We start from the raw sequence: 7765 nt of genomic DNA on the forward strand, positions 1-7765 counted from the left end.
TAATTATAGAACATGTTTGAACTATATTCTCCAGGTTAGGACTAGGTTCAACTAAAGAAACCCTGCAGAACTCCAAATAGAATAGAATAAAAGATTTAAGGTTAATAAAACCCTCATNAAGTATTATGCAAAAACTGTTATTGCTTAGGGTATAAGGGCAGACTTTGGATAAACTTAAGCTCTGTAAATGTGTAAAACAACTGATTCTAAAGATTATGGTTGGACCGCATCATTCAATAAACCAGAAAATAAAAACTAATCTAAAAATTTACTGCTTTACGTCATAGATTGGACCGGGCTAAAATACCAACATCTACTTGATCAGAAAATATCAAATGTCATAGCATTGAATGTCTCGACCAGCGAAAAACTGTCTGTTTTCAAATATAAAAAGAATTACATAAAAGAGAAAATTATTTAGAAAAATAATATAAAAAATATTAATCTGTCACAGGCTTTTAATAAGTCTAAAAACATTGAAGCAAGCACTAACGGAACTGTGACCTGTCATTAAAAAAGAGGGACATACTCCATTCACAATGGTTCCATTTAAAATTCCAATATGGCAGATATTGTCGTTTTTCAACCTTAAACAAGAGTTTAATTTGTAACAATTTTCTCCTTTTCTCCTTAGAGAAAACTATTTTTTTAGAGAGAAATTATGGATATCTCATTCATCTAGAGCAGACAAAGCTTTCCAGGGTATTCACTTTGAAACGAACATGCCACTTTATAAATGGATGCGTACTTGAAATTAAGTGTACAGTCCCATTAATAAAGACTCTTAAAATCTTTTTTGTTCCTTCAGACAACAGAGAGATATGTTTAAGTCGTTAAACTTGAAACAGTTATTTTTTTATGCATGGTAAAGCCGTTCTTGCATATCTCATGATTATTTATTTTTGGCATTCAAATCTTCGTAACCTTTCAAATTGATTGAACCCAATTAATTAATAATGTAAAAAAATCTAATCTTTCCTTAGACAGCATAAATAAATATGTACCTATTGCCGGGACTGGATAAACATTAATATTATCCCTGTGTTTTTGGCAGGATTAAGTCAACCGTACTAATATAATACATGTTTGCAACACCTCATTCTTACCAAACCAAACATTGTATACAAGATCTTATCTTAACCAAACCAAACCTTGTATACAAGACCTCATTCTTACCAAACCAAACCTTGTACACAAGACCTTTTATGAACAAAAAACCAAACCTTATATACAATACCTCATTTTTACCAAACCAAACCTTGTACAAAGACCTTATCTAAACTAAACCAAACCTTATATACAACACATCATTTTAACCAAACCAAACCTTGTACACAAGACCTTATCTTAACCAAACCAAACCTTATATAAAATACCTCATCCTAACCAAACCAAACAAGACTTCGTTATAACAAACCAAATCTTATAGATCAAACAGGGTTACCCACATCGGATAAGACTTTAATGGCGACCTAAAGTTGTTAAAATAATATAGTTTAAAAGTTTAATTTGGACTTTTTTACTTAAAAAAATTAAAAGGTGCATATCAAATCATCTGTCGGAAATAGAATCGACTGTGTTTCTATTTCAAATCCGGAAATTTGAAAGAGAAATTGTCTTCTCTAAAGTCGCATCCTTTGTGGGCAACCCTGCATCCTTCGCATAAATACGTCGTTAATATTTGAAATAATATCTTTTCTTTTTGATTCAAGTATTTTGATGCTTTTAGATCAAATATCTTGCAAAATGTTTAAAGTGCTTTCATAGAATTGTTACTTGAAATATAATGTATGTGATGCTCCGATATATAAAGCTTAACGTTACTCTGATATATACTTAAAGTAAACCGTAGTTGAAATTTATATTTGTAGAATGATATGTCCTATTCACAACGGTACCCGCGGTAAAGGGAGACTGAGATATTCAATTTCCTACCTGAAAATTGAGTGCCTACATATATATCTAATATTTTAAATATTATAGTGTTTTGATATTTACAAAATTCAATTATATAACTATATTTCTGAAGATAAATCTCTATTTGTTTGATGAGAAATTAATCCTAATTTATAAACAGAAATAAAATTCTGGTACTTAGGATGCTTAGAATTTCATTTCAAAGGGACACATCCAGAGCTGGAAACTTTTGGAATGTAGATATCGAGATCATTGCTTGATCTCGATCGTTTGTTAATCTGCAGATTAATTCAATCTGTATTCGATATCCGCATATGTAATCGTACCCTTGATATAAGAGATATAAGCATTGATCCTCAAATTAAAAGTGCCCACAGTGGATATCGATATCTAATGATCGATATTATGAGTAACCACCAGAAAAGTTCCCAGCTCACTTCAGATTAAGTATTATGCAAAAACTGTTATTAATCTATTTGAATGCTTTTATTGTATGTAAAAAAACGTCAAAAGACATCTGATCGGATCAAACAACCTTATGAAAGGTCAGAAAAAAGGGACTGTCGTTGAAATATCAAACGAGGGGCATAATCGATTCAAAACGAAACCCTTTAAACCGTAATCTGATCAATAATGTTGAAAATAAAGTGTTTGATTCAGACAATCAACTCTTCTGTTTCTGTATGCAGAAATCCTCAAGTCAATTTTTCAGAGAGAAAACAATCAAACATCTACAAGATAAAAATTAGTAGCGCATTGATTCATGGTCAGAAGAATCTTTTAAAGTTTCTGTTCCAATTTAGGTTTACTGAAGATTACTTTTACAGTCCTCTGTACATTTCAAATGATTATTATTGAAAAAACATCAATGAATCAGCTGTGAATTTTAAACTGTGTTTTTTTCTTCTTCTTCAAAGGAAAACTACAAGGATCACTTAAAGATAGTTTTATTTACACAGGTATACCCACAAAGACGATTGTACAGAATTTATACCGGCTCTTCCCTAATAATTACGTTGAAAGGGACGGGGAAAGGAGCCTGGAGGGTTGGGGGATTAGTTTTCCCCCAACAGTATCTATTCTTTACCAATTTATTTTAAACTACAGAACAATATTTTTCCAAATACCGCATTAATTACAAAAACCACCATCTTGCAAATATTTCATATTTTACACAGAGGGATGTTATTAACACAATATTTAGTAATTATTCATAATATTCTCAATTTCTAAATTAAATCAAGAAAAGCATCACACTGCACTAAGGAGAAGGAGAAGGTCAAAGGAATTGAGTTTTTGCCACAAACTCTGATTTTCAAATCCTGATATCTTTGCAACCTAATGTCGTAGACCTAAGATATTTCAAACTATAAACTCTGTTAAATTAAAAAACTAAAGTTTGAAATATCAAAGGCTTACACCATCAGGTTGCAGATATATAAGAATTAGAAAATTTCAGTTTGTGGCAAAGACTCAATTCCTTTATGGGACAATACTGATGAGACTGTGTAACCTCGTCGTAGCTCATCTTGGATTGAGAAAATCAAATTTATTTGATTACATATTAGAAATGCAATATCTATATATCTCATTGCAATGGATATTTACTTTAAAAAAAGTTTTTGTCGGGATTCTTCCTTTTTCTAGTTTGTTTGATATCAAAATAAAATAATGTTCACGCCTAGGTGTGAAAATACTTTCATATTAATCTCAAACAAACTAGAAAAACTTTTTCGCATATATATTTTTATTCAATTTTGATGGAATTTATCACACCTAATATTTCCCGTTGTAGGGTGATTAAGTGACGTTATCGCCCTACAACAGGGCGAAAAAGTTACTTTTTCACCTTGCTATTAAAATTTCAAATTGTAGGGTAATAAAGTTACTTAATCCCCCTACAACAGGGTGATTAAGTAACTTTATCGAACTGCTTTTAAATAATTTGAGTAAAACTGAATAAAACTATTTAGGTTTTTGAAATGGGTATCATGCGTGCGAAAAAGTTTTTGCTATAATTTTTAATTTTTCTAGTTTGTTTTCGTTCGGTGTGAAAATACTTTCATTTTTATCTTAAACAAAAAATAAAAATCTCGGCCAAAAACTTTTTCGCAATTAATAATACCTATTTCGATAACATAAATAGATATTAATCAATTTTATTCAACTTTTCTAACAGCAGGCCCATAAAGTTCAAATATCGCCCGAGATTTTAATCTAACGTACGTACGTGCTTTTCACTTATTTTAGTTAAAATTCAAGAATTTGAATCACTCACTTCGGTCGGGAAAACATTTTTTATTACTTTTTTATTGCATGATAATTAGAAATATTCTATATTCAAATATCGTGACATAAAATATAATGCTTTTGGTAAAAAAAGCGGCTTCTTTATGTTATAAAAAAACGCAAGAAACCATAAGATTCGGAATAATATTTTTACTTCTCAAAAACCGAAATTATTAAAAAAAAGACTTTGCAGAATAAAAAAGGCTCGATCCTTGAGACATTTTAGAGCTCATTATTCTCAGGGTTTATTCTAATCTTAAATTATTGAACCGTAAGTAATACTTAAGGTCTATATAATCATTATGAACATTGAGCTGCTTTTACCATATTCTTTGCAACCTGATGCAAAGAATATGGTAAATATCAAAGGTCTACGACATTGAATTGCAAAAATTTGAGTTTGTGGCAAAAACTCGATTCTTTCATCATTCAGTGTAAATTTGTGGGTTTTGAGTACAAGTAGAACATTGTTTTACATTATTCTTTTTTCATCAAGCCTTTCAATTTGTGTACTGGTTAATTAATGGAAAGATATGCATTCTGCAAAAGGTTTCCAGTGAAATGAGGAAATCGCGAAAGTCTGCGAAATACGAAAGAAAATGTTGGTGAAATTTTGCATTGTTTTGCGAAAGGTTTTGTTCGCTAAAAACCATATCTGCATAAACATTACGTACTTTAATTATATTTCCTTCTTTCTTTCGTTAAAGTTGTATTTAAAAACTTAAAATAACTCTAAATGTTATGTTTATGTTTATGTTTATGTTTGTGCAGTGGACACATACCATTCTTTAAAAAGAATGGCCCACGTCAAACTAAGGTAAATTGCACGTAAGACTCTTCTGAAAGGGACTGTAAAGGAAAAATGAAAGGGGGTATAGAATAAAACCTGAGAATCTCAGGCGTTGAATGATAAATAGAAGACTTAATATCAATTTCTCGAGACAGAATCATCATATAGATTTCTTGTAGGTCTCTTTCAACGCCTGAGATTCTCAGGTTTTACTCTTCACCCCCTTTCATTTTTCCCTTACAGTCCCTTTAATAAAAAATTGAACAAAAATGTTTTGTATTTTAAATATGTATTTAGCAGAATATGTATTTAGCAGAATATGTATTTAGCAGAATAAATTTGCTGTTCTCACACTTTTTCATAAAATCAAAACTAGATGTGCTTCAGGGTCGTAAAGTAGTAACAGTAATGAGGCATGAATTTTACGTTCGAATTATCCTTCTGTCTAGATCACAGTGGACCACTTGAAACTACGTTTTTATTTCATATGAAACCCATCTGTATATATACTTTGCTCGTCTGTTCGGTTGTTTGTTTGTAACTGATAAACGTCAAAACGGCTTAACCCAATTTTGATATTTCATACTGTGAATTCTGTTACATTAAATAATCTAAGTTTTAAATATCTTAGGTTTACGCAATCAGGTTGCAAAGGTATAGGGATAAGAAAATTTGACTTTATGGCAAAAAATCAATTCCTGTTCACTATAAGGTTTGCTTTGTTCTTAAATAAAATGATAAAATCAACCGAAAAAATTACTACTTACTTTCAAGTTTTTTTGCGGTTAGAAAAAGAAAATACAATTTTTAAATAAAAAAGTTAGAAAAGTCAAATATACGAACAAAAACGATTTTTAATAAAAACTGTTTGTTGTTTTTCTATGCCATCATTTTTCTTCGTACATGGTAAAACTTGAAAATTTTGCAAGATTTTCTGTTTTTATTTGTAGATTTGGCCTGTATTAGTCAACCATTATATAAGCAAAACTTTTAGTTGGTAACACCGACTAAAAGGAACTCAGTTCATGCCACAAACTCCAATTTGTAATCCCTTATCTTTGCAACCTGATGTCGTAGACCTTGGAAATATCAAACTATGAATTCTGTTAGGTTATATAGTCCAAGTTTGAAATAAAAAATGTTTACACCACCATGTTGCAAAGAAATAGGGATTAGAAAATTTGAGTTTGTGACAAAAACTCCCGCCATTGCTCTATATTTCACAAGCTGGTACTGGACCCTGTCTTTACATTTATTGACTCAAGAAAAAAGTTTATTTTAAGGACAATTTAAATGTAATTAAAGTAATGGAGTCTTTGTCACAAACTCTGCTTTTCTAAACCCTTTATCTTTGGATTCCAATGTCGTAGATCTTAAATATTTCAAACTGTAAATTCTGTTAGATCAAATAATATAAGTTTGAAATATTAAAGATTTACAACATTGGGTTCCAAAGATATAGGGATTATAAATTCAGAGTTTGTGGCAAAGACTCAATTCCTTTATCTACTTTGTAAATAAACAGATTTACTTTACTATCAAAGCCTGTACAAACAGAAAATAAAATTACAAAAGAAAAAGTTTACATACAGATGTATTATATCAAATACATGAAATACATTGATGCAAAACTTTTACTTTGAGAAACCCCAGTTACCTTAAAGTTTGAAACTAAGGATCTATCTTGATGTTGGAGAAGTTTGATTTTGATTAATCCCACAACTATGCAGAACCGTCTTTAAACTATAGGCTTAAGAGAAACCATATTTTCACAGTATACAATACACTACAGATACATTTCAATCAATGCCTGGCTAAATAATACAAAAACACTTATATTTAGTTCTCTGCTTGAATTAAATGGTGTAAACTAGACTCCCCGGATTCGGAACTTGAAGGACGGGTTTCTCCGCTGGGAATATCTAGAGAACTGAAGGACGGGTCTCGGTATCAAGGCTCTGCTTGGATACTTGGATAGACCGTTTCCACGCTCTCAAACCTCGGATACTATCCTCGATACCAGGCTCAGTTCAACAAACATTATCAACAACAACAAAAAATTGTAAAATTTTTTTAATAAAAATGAATTAAATTAGAACAAAGGCGTTTTTTAAACAATTATGTGTTATTAAAAGTAACCAAAAAAAACAACACTCCATTTTTCTGTCTGGAGATGTCAAAAAAATGCGCAATTACATTAATATTTTTTCTTACAAATAAAAACTTGGAATGTATCATTTATTCTCAAAAAAAATAAGCAATGGAAAAATAAACTCCCAAAGAAATCCAATGATAAACCAATGCAAGTTATGACATTCTTTTGAAAACAGCTGTTTTCAAACTTAGATTATTTGATCTACAAGAATTCATAAATGGATATATCTAAGGTCTACGACATTGGGTTGCAAAGATATAGGGATTAGAAAATGAGTGTTTGTGGCAAAGACTCAATTTCTTTATGCAAATTTTTTAAAAAATTATAAAAGAATGTTTTATTTTTTACAAACGTCCAATCACTGCAAACCAAGTTGTGCACGCTCTCCCAATAAAACTAAGCAGTATTTTGCCAATTACTCTATTTAAACTTGAGCTGGATACATTCGCATTGACTTTTAAAAATGCATATACCTAGGGATACAAAAAAGTAAAAAAGTAAGATGGTTGAGGTAAAACCAAGGGCCAAGGTGTTGAGACGCTAAAAAATCTAGGTTGAAAAGTTGATGGCTGACATTCAGAGTTGTTTATATCTCGTGCAATCCACATTGAGTT

At 30.6% G+C, this 7765-nt stretch overlaps 1 protein-coding gene across 1 annotated transcript in view; it reads right to left on the reverse strand.

Moving 5' to 3' along the window:
- Window positions 1-6913, reverse strand: part of LOC111710808 (lachesin) — a 48623-nt gene extending 41710 nt beyond the window's left edge. Inside the window, exon 1 of the mRNA XM_023484953.1 lies at window positions 6654-6913. The gene's annotated coding sequence lies outside the window, so the exon portion shown is untranslated. The remainder of the gene's footprint in view (window positions 1-6653) is intronic.
- Window positions 6914-7765: the final 852 nt, after the last annotated feature.

This window comes from Eurytemora carolleeae, unplaced genomic scaffold (assembly GCF_000591075.1).
Source record: "Eurytemora carolleeae unplaced genomic scaffold, Eaff_2.0 scaffold513, whole genome shotgun sequence".
In the NCBI taxonomy this organism is placed as follows: Eukaryota; Metazoa; Arthropoda; class Copepoda; order Calanoida; family Temoridae; genus Eurytemora; species Eurytemora carolleeae.